At 45.6% G+C, this 14311-nt stretch overlaps 1 non-coding gene across 1 annotated transcript; it reads right to left on the reverse strand.

The window, feature by feature from the left end:
• Mir5127 (microRNA 5127) lies at window positions 1–71 on the reverse strand. Its single transcript, NR_039589.1, has one exon. It is a non-coding gene; the product is annotated as a microRNA 5127 (primary transcript).
• Window positions 72–14311: the final 14240 nt, after the last annotated feature.

A 14311-nucleotide genomic window follows, 5' to 3' on the forward strand; every position in this document is an offset into this window, starting at 1 on the left:
CCCTCTCTCCTGGGAAAAGGGTTGGGAGAAATGTCACCATATGTCACCACATTTCACCAAGTAGAGAAAGCAACACAGCCAGGCAGGAACACAAAATCTCAGTACATAGGGGTGCTGAGGCCTCTGTTGACCTTAGGGGGTGTCTCAGTCAGGGTTTCTATTCCTGCACAAAACACCATGACCAAGAAGCAAGTTGGGGAGCAAAGGGTTTATTCAGCTTACACTTCCACATTGCTGTTCATCATCAAAGGGAGTCAGGATAGGAACTCACACAGGGCAGGAACCTGGAGGTAGGAGTTGATGCAGAGACCATGCTTACTGGCTTGCTTACTCTGGCTTGCTCAGCTTGCTTTCTTATAGAACCCAGGACTACCAGCCCAGGGATGACACCACCCACAGTGGGCCTTCCCCCCTTCATCACTAATTGAGAAAATGCCTTACACTGGATCTCATGGTAGCATTTTCTCAAGGGAGGCTCCTTTCTCTGTGATAACTCCAGCTTGTGTCAAGTTGACACACAGACCCAGCCAGTACGAGGGGAAAATGATGACATCCCAGAGTGCTGTTCATCTGATGGAACTCAAATGCACAGGTGGTTAGATAACCTGTGCATCAAGTAGATTGTTTCTGGAATGAACTAAGACTTATTCTCTGGGCTGGCAAATGGGCAGTGCCTTCCACAGTGCCTCCATACAAGGAGGGTTGAAAGAAAGCTGTTCTGCCTTTATGCCTGGCTTGTGAGTCTATCAACATTGTTGCTACAGTCATCCCTGGCTTGAGTGTATCAACACTGTTGCTACTGTTATGCCTGTTTTGTGAATGCATCGACATTGTTGCTGGTGTCATGTCTGGCTTATGAGTGTATCAACATTGTTGCTACTATTATGCCTGGCTTGTGAGTGTATCAACATTGTTGCCACTGTTATGCCTGGCTTGTGAGTGTATCAACATCGTTGCTATTATGCCTGGCTTGAGCGTGTATCAACATTGTTGCTACTGTTATGCCTGGCTTGTGAGTGTATCAACATTGTTGCCACTGTTATGCCTGGCTTGTGAGTGTATCAACATTGTTGCTACTGTTATGCCTGGCTTGTGAGAGTATCAACATTGTTGCTACTGTTATGCCTGGCTTGTGAGTGTATCACATTGTTGCTACTGTTATGCCTGGCTTGTGAGTTTATCAACATTGTTGCTACTGCTATGCCTGGCTTGTGAGTGTATCAACATTGTTGCTACTGCTGCTGGCACTGTGATCCCACACTGATGTCAGAATCCACTTTCTACAACCTTCCAAGTAGACTGAAAGCAAGCATCCCTCTAGGAATCCTTCAGGTATTCAGTATCTGATTAGGACTGTAAAGGCAACTGGCCCCTTGAACTGAACAGCCCCTGGGGGCTCAGTCCTGCTAGCATGTGGATATCCACTGTGAGATTTATTCATCCTGTCTGAGTATGCCAATCTAATTAATATGTATTTGTTCCACCCAGTTTGTTCCTGTAAGGAAGCCTAGGTAATGCAACAACCGTAGATGATAGTTATTAATCCTGTGCCAAACACTAGTTGGGCAAGATGAAAAAGTTCTCAGTATAGCTGACCTGAGAGGAAAAACCAGTTAGCACCCAGAACTAAGTAAAATTACCTCCTATGTGCTGGAATGATAGCAGTGTAGAATCATGTTCAGTTTACACGATGCTGGAAATCAAACTCAAAACTCTGCATGCTTGGCTGGCACTCTATCCAAGACATGCCTCTATTCCTCTAGACCAAATACAATACATGGAAGAAGTCTGTCAGCTCCTTACAATTTGCTTTTAAGAAACTCCTCTGAACAAATGTCAGACAGCAAAGGTTTCTGTTTTTGGGTATCACAAGGTTTGTGGCATGCCCATGATGAAGGAAGGAAGCTTGTAGAGAAAGGTGACTGTAGAATGTATGCACAAAAGGACAGTGTCAACTGAGTGAGCTCTATGGCCTAGATGGGCGAAGCAGGCACTGTCTGTCACATAACAACCAGTGTCACCTTCTTATGTACCCGTTTCAGGGTGGGTGGGCCTCAGCATGGCTCATTCTCTATCTGTAGGAGGAGTTCAATAAAAAGCAGGTCACAGCCAGGTGTGGTGGTGCATGCCTTTAATCCCAGCACTCTGGAGGCAGAAGCAGGCGGATTTCTGAGTTCGAGGCCAGCCTGGTCTACAAAGTGAGTTCCAGGACAGCCAGGGCTATACAGAGAAACCCTATTTCAGGAAAAACAAAAAACAAAAACAAAAGCAAACAAACAAACAAACAAACAAACAAACAAAAGCAGGTCACACAAGTATGTTTTAGAACAACCACAGCAAGAAGCAAAGCAGAAGTGACAGCCGGGGATGTGACTATATTAGTTGAGTGCTTGCCTATCATACACAAAGCTCTGAGATTGATCTTCAGAACCGCACAAAGCCAGCATGGTTCCGGTGGAGGCAGAAATATGAGAAATTCAATGTCATCTGTGGCTAGCTTAGAAGTTCAAGGCCAAACTGGGCTACCAGAAACACTGTCTCAAAAACAAACAAAAATCAGAGGCTGCCCATTCCAAGTTTTCCAGTTTGATCTCCCACCCCTTCCTGGTTTTGAGAAACTCTATATAGACTAGTTTAAGAGGAAGCTGCTCCACCATGTGCCTGGACTTTGGTGGAAGGCAGCTGTCTTCCTAGGCTCCTGTATGCTGCTGTCTGCACAGGGCACAGTGGCCATTCGAAAGCCCTCTGTGTCCTTCATCTCTTTGCAGCCAACATGTGCACTTCCCATACTTCTTGGTGCCACCTCTCTTTCCTAACACGGGCATCCTTCTGTTCTCTCCAATGTAACTGCTTATAAATGGGATACATTTCTGCCAGAAAGAAAACTTGACAGGAAATAAATGACAAGCATAAAAGGAGCAAGAGGACAGCTGATAAGAAGGAAACTGTTAATGAATGGATGAATTAATTAATTCATAGACCCACACACACACGTGGAATTACTAGGAAGGATTAATCAAACACTCTGCATTGTGACTGGCTTTCCCATTTGGAGTGACATGACATGGTGAATACCTACTTCAGTCTTTTGGTTCCCTGAATAGCTCCACCATTGCGCAGAAGCCAATGGGATGAAAAAGGAACCAATGTAACATTAGCCAGTGAGCAGTGTGTCTGGTGTGTGACAGGACTCCCCTGACCTCTTCTCCGATGGTAGGCATGGACATTAATGAATGGCTGCCCCTTGTGATTGTATACACAGACACTTACAGCCAATGGAAAAAGTGATCATACAAACATCCTCATTGATCAATTCTTCCTTTGAAAACCTGTATACACCTGTATGATGCACCCTGAAGCTAAAGTGTAGATTGAAATGTCTAGAAATAAAAAGACCTGATTTATTGCAGCACTAACCCTCTCCGTTCCCCAGATCTGATTTCAAGCTGCCAGCCAGAAGGTCCAGAGTTGTTGAGAGGTGCTCACCGTGGCCTCACTACATGCCCTGGCATGTGTCCTCCTTGTACCTCCACAGTGTGGCAGAGGCAATACTGTATGTCACCCATCTTCCTGGCTCTCAACAATAGAGCTAGCCTGTCTCCAGCCCCTTCCCAGGTGGCCCAGATAAATCCTGAATGGTGGGTTGCTCCTCTATCAGTGAAGCCATCAATCTGATTTAAGGCTGCAGAGCTCCTAACCCTCTGGTTTGTGTGATGTCACCAAGTGCCGGAAACTAAGACCCTGAACCATCAAAGGAAATGTAATCTCTTTTGGAGCAATGCTAATCTGCCTGCACCTAAGCATCTTTACAAATAGGCGTGGCCACCGACAGTTGGAGGCTTCTGGGAGCAGCTGGAAGAAGATGAGGGTTCCTGGAGACAGGTGGAGGCTGCTAGAGTCAGCTGAGGGGAAGTGGGGGCAGCTGGGGTCAGTGGAGGCCAGTGGGGTCATCTGTTGATGCTATCAGAGGAAAATTCCTTACTGCTCCCATCTTCATCATTGATGATAACCCAATTTCTAAAGCTGTGATACTTGGCCAGGTGCTGTGGTGAACAGGCTGTGTATTCCAGGCAATGTCGATTTGATCCAAGAAAACGCAGAAGCGTTGGTTCAGAGACAGCAGGAGTGACCATTCCTGACCAAGGCGTTATCTCCTCGGCGTACACTCACGGGGCCAGCTCTCTTCACTCACAGCCCAGATCTTTTGTTATAAGATCTTGTTGTTTAACCACTTGGGAATCTGAAGAAATCGGAGGGCTTGCACTACCTTTCTGGGATAATCATCTTTCTCTGAAGGTTTGAGTCCCACCCCATTCTTCTGGCTCACCCTCGCTCTCCCAGTCTCTCTCTCTCTCTCTCTCTCTCTCTCTCTCTCTCTCTCTCTCTCTCTCTGCACATCAGCTCACTGCAGTCCAGTGCAGCCCTGAGGTCTGCTTGGCCCCGGACCTGGTGTGCAGTTACTTCCTGCCCTCTCTCCCCTCATGGTCAGGCTTCTGTCTCCAAAGGGAAGGAACCTATCACACAAAGAGAAACAATGTGCTGTCCATTGTTGTTCAGCTTCCATGTCCTAGTGTCTAACATCTGAAGATACCCTGCACATTTACCTCAATTTGTTGAATTGTTTTTCCAAGCTGTGTGTTTTTTTTCATCAGGTTTAATCTCTCTGATTTCTTCCTCAGGTCTCATTGGCCCAACTGTTTTCACAGGTATATAAATTAGATCGTTATTAAAAAGTTTAACAACTTACTAAATGGTTTTATTCTCATACACACACACACACACACACACACACACACACACTCCACTCTTAACCTGGAGGATTTATTTCAGGTCAGACAGTCTGAATGACCCATGAGTGTTCTTAAAGCTCACACATTATAAAACAAAACATGGAGTTCAAAGTTTTATTTCTGTGACTTTTAGCACAATACACACTCAACAGAGTACAATACGCATTACTCCAGCAGGATGAGTCAAGTGATTTCTTAAAATCTTTTTAAAAAAGTTTTTCTCTTATTCGAGTGTGTGTGTGTGTGTGTGTGTGAGAGAGAGAGAGAGAGAGAGAGAGAGAGAGAGAGAGAGAGAGAGGGAGGGAGAGAGAGAGAGAGAGAGAGAGAGCAGGATGAGTCAAGTGAATGGCTTTCTTAAAATCCTTTTTAAAAAGTTTTTCTCTTATTCTTGTGTGTGTGTGTGTGAGAGAGAGAGAGAGAGAGAGAGAGAGAGAGAGAGAGAGCAGGATGAGTCAAGTGAATGGCTTTCTTAAAATCCTTTTTAAAAAGTTTTTCTCTTATTCGTGTGTGTGTGTGTGTGTGTGTGTGTGTGTGTATGTGTGTGTGATTTGTCTGGATTCACATGCCACAGCACATTTGTATCAGACAAAGGATAACTTTGGGGTACCCCTCCTTCTATCTTTATGTGCATTGTGAGGATCACAGGCAGGTTGCCCGACTTGCCTGACAAGTTTTACCAACCAGCATCTCACTATCCTGGAATTACTTTCTTTGGCTAATACTAGATATTTTCAAGAACTTGTCATGATTGGCTAACATATTTGGGTTTACTCAAACAAACCACGCATGTGAACATGCATGCAGCTCTTTATTTTGTACAGGCCAAGTTGTGATTATTGGTCACAGATGGGTGTCTGTCAGCGAAGAAAGGAGACACTGTCACCCACAGATTCCTGAGAAGGAAGTGGACACTCAAAGTCTCTGTTCAATTCTCTGTATTTTTTCTCTTTGTTTTTTTTTCCCCCCACTTCTTTTAAATATGCTATGTTATGTGTAAGAGATGATATCCAGGGACCAGCAAGACAGGATTAAGGTGAGGATGGGGTCTGAACTCCACAGAACGTTCTCCTGAAAGGCACATGGTCTGCACTTACAGGAGCAGGGACTGGTACCGCAGTGTGGCTGCAGGTGTTAGGAGGAGGAAATGGGGCAGGTTACTCTGTTTCTATTGTTGCTAATATTGGTTGTTTAAAATCATTGGTTGTTTCCATAGGAACTGGCAAGCCAATCCTTGGAGTTAAAACCATAGCAGCACAATTAAGTCAGTCTCCAATCTCTCAGGTTTAGTTGAAAGTCCTGTCCACAAACTTAGCCTGGTTGGCCCTAACAAAGTTGAGCTATGTCTGTCGTAAGCAATGGATGTTGTGAGGAAGTCAGGCATAACCAGACAGGTGTGCCCATGGCTCCATCTCTAGATAGGGAGAGACATATTCCAAACCCTCAACTAGAACACTCTGTCCGCAGGTCTGAATGATCCGTAGGCACATACCCACTGAACCTTTTTTTTTCTCTTTTACCAAAAGTCAACAAAAATATACTATAGAAGCCAAAATAGCCTCTAGGTATGTGTATTAGTTTTTCTTTCTAATGCTATGACCAAAGAACCAATTTAATGGAGGTAAGAGGCCAAATCTTTTAAATTTAGACTCCATTTTAGAGAACCTTACCTAAGTTTTAACTCAGGTAAACTAACAGGCTGGTACCTAGCATTAGTTTCCAAGTTGCTGTCCCCCAACAAAACTTGAGCCTAGTTCCCCAATAAGACCAGCATCTCCAGGTTCCCCTAGCAAACCTGCACCCCACCCCCAGGTTACAAGACCACCCACTGCTTAATGACCACCAATGCAAAGGGAAACAGAAATTAAGTTTATGATATGACTCTCAGCACCAGCCAATTATGTTAAAGGCCATAGTAACTTCCCAGTTAGAATCTTGCACACTCACCCTTCCCCACTTGCTGCTCACTATAAAGCCTTGCCCCATAGATATTCAGGACTCCCCACCACCATAAATGTCCTGAGTGACAGAGGTACGCTGCTCTCCCTTTCACCCCTCCCACCCCAAGCTAGCTCAAATAGAATAAAGACACTGCTATGAGTTGCATCAGATCAGCTCCTGTCTGGTTGGTTTTTTTGTTTTTTGTTTTTGTTTGTTTGTTTGGGGGGGGGGGGTAAGGGGGAAGTATTGCTAATACTTCCCTGGAACTACAGAGGAAGGATTTATATTGGCTCACAGTTTAAGGAATACAGTTGATTGTGGCCAGGAAAGTAGGCAGCGGGAGCAGAAGACAGCAGCAGCACACAGTGCCTCCTCTGTTAGGAAAAAGAGAGATGAACACTGGTACTAAGCTGGCTTTCCCCTCTTCATGCATTCTGTGACTCTAGCATAAGAGATGATACAACCCACTTTCAGGGTGAGTCTTTCCTCTGCCGTCCAGCAAGGCAAGGAGCACACATAGATCACTTGCAGGTGCTGGTAAGAGCTGGTTTCTCTGCAGTGAAGGATGGGTCCTCCTGACACCAAGACTGTGGAAAGAGGGCTTGGATGTGGACCTGTGGGGACAGTTCTTACCGTGCACATGCAAGAACTGGACTTGAGTTTCTCGGAACCCACATAAACCCCAGGTGTTGGGTGTGGTTCTGACTGTGTTCCCAGTGCTCAGAAGGTGACAACTAAGCATCCTAAAAGAATAAGGTGGAGATTGAGGGGCGAAGGCACTCAAGGTCAATCTCTGGCCTCCACAAAAAGCACACACATGAAGACATATGTGCTACCATTCACGTGTCCATACATATGACTATGCATATGCACAGCACACACATCTCCAAGTGGAGAGCAAAAAGGAAAAATAATGAGGCGGGAGATAAATTACCTGACACATGAGGCGCAGGCCAAGGAAACAGCTTATCCGTAAAGCGCTCTGACAGACCCCACCCCACTGTGCAGGTAGGTCATGTGATCTCCAGAGCCGAGGGATCACTTCTGACGGTGGAAAGCTGATGGACTTGTACTGACCCTTTACATAATAATGAGAAAGTGATTCGATCTTACTGAGAATCAACAACTCTAAGAAACCAGGAAGAGGAAAACGGGTTGAAGGTGGATCCTCTTCTAATTGTAGGGACTTAGGATCTCCTTCAATGACATTCTGCTGCAGAGAGACAAGAAAATAATTAACGGAAAAATCGGGAACTATCGTGGTGGCCCATTCAGTAACATGTTTATATGTAACTGTGAGGACCCGAGTTCAACTCGCCAAACTTCATATTAAAAAGCCAAGTATGGTTAAGTGGTGGTGGTTCACACCTTTAAACCCATCACTGTGGGGGTGGGGGGTGAGAGAGTGGGGCGGGGTGAGTTTTTTAATTGTGTCTGTGGAGACACAGTGATTGTCTCTGAAAATACAAATCCCTTGTTAGCCAGCACACTGTTCTTCATGAAGCAGGAGGAGGCCACTGCCCTTCGGGGAGGGATACTCTGTGGTGTCTGTCTAGAAGTTTTGGGGGAAATAAGAATGAAACGATCTCTAGTCTCTGCTGTGTCCTCAGCCCTTTGCTTCAGCACATACTTATTATACTTGTTACACTTATGAGAGGTAAAACATACATGGCCTATTTTCAGTATCAGAGGTGCCTCAGAAGTGTAAGTTTACCAGATCACAAATAACCAAGAGGCGCTGGGTCTGTCTCCCTGGCAGCTGCTGCCTACCTGCCTGGGTGTTTGGTTTCTCTTACATTTGAAAACTTGCACTCTGCTCTGTGACTGAACCCATACATCATGGAAAGGGAAGGAATATTGAGCCCCAGGAAAATGGGGATTTTTAGGTAGACAGGAAGATTGCAACTCTCTGAAGTACCTAGGCAAAGGGGAAGAGAGGCAGGAGCTGAAAATTTTAAAAAACCACTGTTGCTACCGAATGGGCACAGCAGTCATTTTTTTTTTCCACCTTGATTAGGACTACAGCCAGTTTTGCAGAAACAAAAAGTGATCTTTTTTCTATCCTCTGCTACCTGTAGCTACTTGACCTGGTTATTGGGAAGCAGAGGTCTTATTTATCCGGGCTCTGTTTTGAGAAATCACATCAGTCATAGGCTTTGCGATGGCTGCTTGTTGTCTGCTGATGTCTGATAGTTTTGAGGCAGCACTGGCTTGTAGCTTCTCGCTGCACGTCCGGGGCTTATTTTGGGTGTTTTATTTTGACTGTTCTATTCTACGTGGTAGATACTGTCAGATAGCTAGTCATAAACTTTCATGTCTAGCCTGTGTGCCAGGTGCTTTGGGGACTTCCATGCTGGAGTCACCTGCATTTTAAATGGCGTCCATCATCTACATGAGCGTGATCAGTTAACAAGCAAGGGAAGTAAGGAGTGGAGACTATGGGAGCTGGCCTTCTTTGTTCAGCCAATAACCACGGCAGAGGATCCCAGTCTGCATGTGGTCTGCCTCTGCTTCCTTTGCTAGGTAGCTACAGTTTGAGCCACCGTCAGAACTGTCTGTAACCAACAGGAGACTGGGATAAAGGGCACATGCTGTTTCCTCAGGGGCAAGGATATGGTCACTTGCTCTTGGTCATATCCCTCTATGCAATGCAGTCACATGGTCATTTGGCAGCCAGGATGATGGAGGAAGGGTCAGAGGCCAGAGGATTCAGGGAGATGTCTTTCATTAGAGAGGAAGACAGTGGCTAGTAAAGCAAATTCACTTCTGTGACACCTACAGAGCTTGGAGAGAAGCTACTGAAAACAAAACACAGGATGTCAGAAATCAACCCAAAGGTGTCGGTTATTCTAAATACAACTGCTCACCCCCAGTGTCAGCTGAGGTTCTGTTCACAATGTGAAATACAAACCGAGCGAGGAGAGATTAAAGGGTAAAGATTACAAGTAGGGTTCCCTGGACTCAGTCATGTCAACTCTCCCTCGAAGACCATAAAAACATTTACTGATTAGAAGAATTGAGCTCTTAAGCCAACAGCTGCTGAGGGCAAGCTGGATTAGAGCAGCCTGCTGGTGTCTTGTTACAGAGCCAGACAGGTCTTCGTGTGCCTGGCTGCTTCAGAGCCTCTTCCAAGGAGGCAGGAGACAGTGCATGTCCGCAGTCTGTGATGCAAGACCAACGGACAGACAAATGAGAATTTTAAGGTGATTCTTCAAAAGCAAACTGTTGCCTTGATTAGAGAAAAAAAAAAAAAAAGCTTGTTTCTCTATAAGGAAGGAAATGCTGCGGCTTGAGAGAGCACCGTGTTGCCCACAGTCTCCTTTGAACACATGGTCTTCATTTGGCAGGGAGGTCTGGAGAGTTTGTGGAATCTGCTGGAGGTGGGCATTGCTGGAAGCAATAGGTCACCAAAGGCTGGCTTCCAGACCTCTCTGTCCTCCTCTGCACCCTGATTCCCCTCTGTCGCTCTCTCTTGAAGCCTCCTGGATCTCCTAGGTATCTAAGGTCCTAGGCACATGCCCCTGCTACTATGAAGTCTTCCATGCTATGATGGATGGCATCCTCAAACCAGGTCACTTACTCTGTAAGTCATCCTATTCTGCCGCAGCAACACAACGGTAATGAAAGGTAGCCCTGGAATGCTGAATCATCTTGCAGATTGGTTCTGAGCAACACATGTGCACAGGCCTGTCTGCAGCCTCACCTTCAAAAGAGCATCTGACACAGGAAATGGTATGCCAGCCAGGTGGTCTAAGGGCCAACATGGAGTAGGTGGGCACAGGGAAGGCCCTCTGCTCATGATCCCCCACTGTCTATCAGAAACTCTTTGCTCAGCAATATGGCACTGCAGGACTGGGTAGGGTCCCTAATGCTGCTGTGGCTGCCACCTCTGTCCCACCCCTCAGCTTACTACACAGATATATGGAATTTTTGAGGGTGTGTGTGTGTGTGTGAGCCATTCATAGGGTGGAAGCAGAAGACAGGCAGGAAGCATGCAGCACTGTGCTGGGTACTGACCACAAGATAGGAAAACGTCCATAGTGTTATCAGAGACACTAGTCTGCAGTGCTATTCTCCCTCTAGAAATCTTATCAGTTGAACGGTGATCTATGATCTCTATCCAGGCACTTTGCATGTGAAGTAAATGCTGAGTGTCACTTTTCTCCACCCCAAAGGACCGTGGAGCATCAGTCATGGAAAAGATCACTGTTCCCATGGAAACATGTCCAGAGTAAGATACAGGGGACACAAAAAGTCTATCCTATCATAAAAAGATGAATCGGTACATAACTTTAAAAGGAAGTGTGTATGTTACATACACGCATTCATATACATATACATTCGTACATTCATACATGGGTACATGCATACAGACAGACAGACAGACAGACAGATCACACACACAAATACACACACACACATATACAACATACATGACCAAGAAGTTATACTCAGAACCTTAAGACAGCAAAGCCAAACTAGAAAAGAATAATTGAACAGACACTTGAGAAAGGTGAACAAGTGAACACAAGTGTGTGCAAAGGTATTCATAAATGTCTCCTAAGGAAAAGACAAACCACAGTGGGTTGATGTACCACCCCACACTCTCCTGTGCACAGCACACAGAGCTGAGAGCCCTGAGCCCAGCCTTGTAGGCAAGACCATCTGGCAGTTTGCTGCAAGCATAAGTGTACCTGAGGCATAATATCCAGCATGTAATGTTACTCTTGGGGACGCATCTGTGGCATCTTATCTAATGAGGTACTCTTAGGGACTTATCAGGGAAAAATAAATAACATAAATGAACGTGTGTGCCTGTGTTCATGGTACCTCCAATTAGGATAACAGAATCTGGCATGCGCTGACCTATCTGTGGCTACGTGCTGAAAAGGCTGTGGATGATCTGATTACTGTCTCTTTTCAAGGAGATCCCATTTATCTCTAAGTCTGGGTGCAGCAGATGCATGCACACAGTGCGTACACATACACGCACACGCACGCACACACACCAGTATGGATTAGCCTCAAAGCCATTAAATCCATGGAAAATTCCAGACACCAAAAACCACAATGCATGATTCCATTCATGTAATTGTGTGTGTGTGTGTGTGTGTGTGTGTGTGTGTGTGTGTGTGTGTGTGTGTGTGTGTGTTTTGGGCAGAAGTCAGACTCCAATATCCTTTCCACATTATTTTTTGAAGTATGATTTCTCACTAGCTTGGAACATGCCAAGTAGTTTAGACTGGCTAACCAGCAAGCCCTAGGGATGCACCTGTCTCCTATTCAAATATTTACATATAATGTTTGAAATGATAATTTACAGACCGAAGGCAGCTGTGGGCATCAGCCAGTGCTTTGGTGTTTACAGCATGCTCTCTCTCTCTTGATGTTGGTTACTCCGAATTTTGTGTGCTTGCCAAATTTCACAAAGTGCCCACTTGATATGGGAGGCTATGCTCAATGCAAACCCCTTCACCAGAGCTGCTTCCCACAGAGGAGGCAGCAGCCAGGCCAGCCTGAGACCTCTCCCTCCAGGCCTCTCACCATGGGAGCCATGCTACAGGAGATAGATAAAATGATTTGGCAAAACATTGCTGGTTGTTAAGGATGGGCCGGAGGCACACAGCTTGTCTCAGACTCTTCTCTGTGTTATTTTTGTTTGTTTGTTTTCCTACCCACATGATAAAAATCTCTAGTGGTCCTAATTCCAGTCCCCAACTCTGCTCAACACCTATGAAATCCTGTCACTGAAGAGAACACCCAGATCTCCTAACTTGGGGTATAATCAACAGCTAGATTGGCCAGTGACCTGTAAGCTCTTTAAGCCGATAAGACAAGGATATCTGTAAAAGCCGCTGGCTGATCACTGTCACCTTGCCCTTCATCTGGGGCCAAGTGTTCTCTGCCAGCTGCCTGACCCCAGCAGGGACCCTCTGCTAACCTCTCATGCTGGTGTGAGCTCTTAGCCTGCCCAGAGCATGGAGGGCTCCGAACTGAAGCCTTAGGCATATGCAAAAGTGTCTCGCTCGGGTTCAGCTTCAGGTGATGGGCAGAATTCTTACATCATTTCTGTTGCTCTGATATAAGACTCTGACCAAAAACAACTTGCAGGAGGAAGAGTTTATCTTAGTATACAATTGCATCTTACTTAGGGTCCTTCAGGAAGGCAAGGGAGGAATTTGAAGCAACTAGTCACACCATAACCATATTCAAGAGCAGTGAGAGACAGATGCAGACTTGCTCAGTGTCTCTAGGTTTCACCACTTCTCTGTGGTCCAAGGCCCCACACCAGGCTATGGTGCCATCTACAGTAGGCTGGGTCTTCCCATATGAATTAACTAAACCAAGACAACCTCTCCAAGACATGCTCAGCTATCCAACCTGTCTATACCATCCCCTCAGTGAGACACTCTTCCCAGGTGATTCCAGCTAGGGTCCAGTTTACAGTGCAAGCCAAGTGTCACAGATAGTGTCTGAGAGTCAAAGTATATGCTCTAGGTGTGAAAGTAACTTCGGGAGGATTTACAGCCATGAATCATGGCTAGGCCAACTTAATTATAGGAACTGTTGATTCCAGTGACTCAGATCGAAGCTGTGAATTTGTGAATTTTCCAACGGTTTCAAGAATGGTGGCATCCTGGATTCAGATCGGCTCCACAGATTCCAGAGTGCATCTCCTCCACTCACTAACACTTACGGATGCACAGCAGGATTTATGCCAACAACATAAGTCTTTCCCCCTCGTTTTAAACTTTTTACACATTTTAAAAATGTATCCACCTTGGAGGCAAAGCTGGTCCTTTTATTGCTTACTTGTTTTTATTATTTAATTTTAAAATTTATTCTTTGAAAACTTTGTACATGTGCACACTGGATATTGATCATATCCACCTGCCACCCCACCCTCCCAATTCTCCCCAGCACCCCATCACATCCTCCTCCAGACTTCATTTCCTCTCATTTATTTATTTAATGTGACCTAGAGACAGTAAAGTACAAACATAGGCTAAGCCCACTGGGAGCAGTGGGAAGTGACGTGGGTCTTTCTTAAGTCTCTGTCCTGTACGCTGCTCCATCAGGAAACTGTGAGCACTGCTCTGTGCTATGGTCCTTAAAACCCTCAGGAAATGTATTGTGTGTTCTGCAAGCTTGCTGCCATCTTTTCAGAGGTAGCACGTGGTGAGTGATCACTAGCCACAGTGCTCTTCCTAACATCTACCCCAAACTCAAGGATTAACAAAAGACTATCCCTAACACCCAGCCAAACCTGGATGCCATGCAGGGTGAGCAAGAGTTATTGGACTTACCAACTTAGGAAAAAATAACCAAGCTTGAGAGCCTAACCTTGCAGTGTGCTGAGTAGCTATGCCTCTTTTCTGCTTACTTATGTCACTGCGTGTAGGACAAGGGTGGGAGGGGGAGAGAAGAGAGGGGAGAGGACAGGGAGGGGCTTTGGCTACCCCAAGAAGCTCTCTGTGAAGAGCTGAGTCTCAGGCTCTCAGAGTTAGCAGGTAGCACACATGCGACCTTCTGTTCTTTCTCTGCCTGGGTAAGCAACAGGCTAAAGGTATCAGAGTCTGGAC

The sequence above is a fragment of the Mus musculus genome, chromosome 18 (genome assembly GCF_000001635.26).
Source record: "Mus musculus strain C57BL/6J chromosome 18, GRCm38.p6 C57BL/6J".
In the NCBI taxonomy this organism is placed as follows: domain Eukaryota; kingdom Metazoa; phylum Chordata; class Mammalia; order Rodentia; family Muridae; genus Mus; species Mus musculus.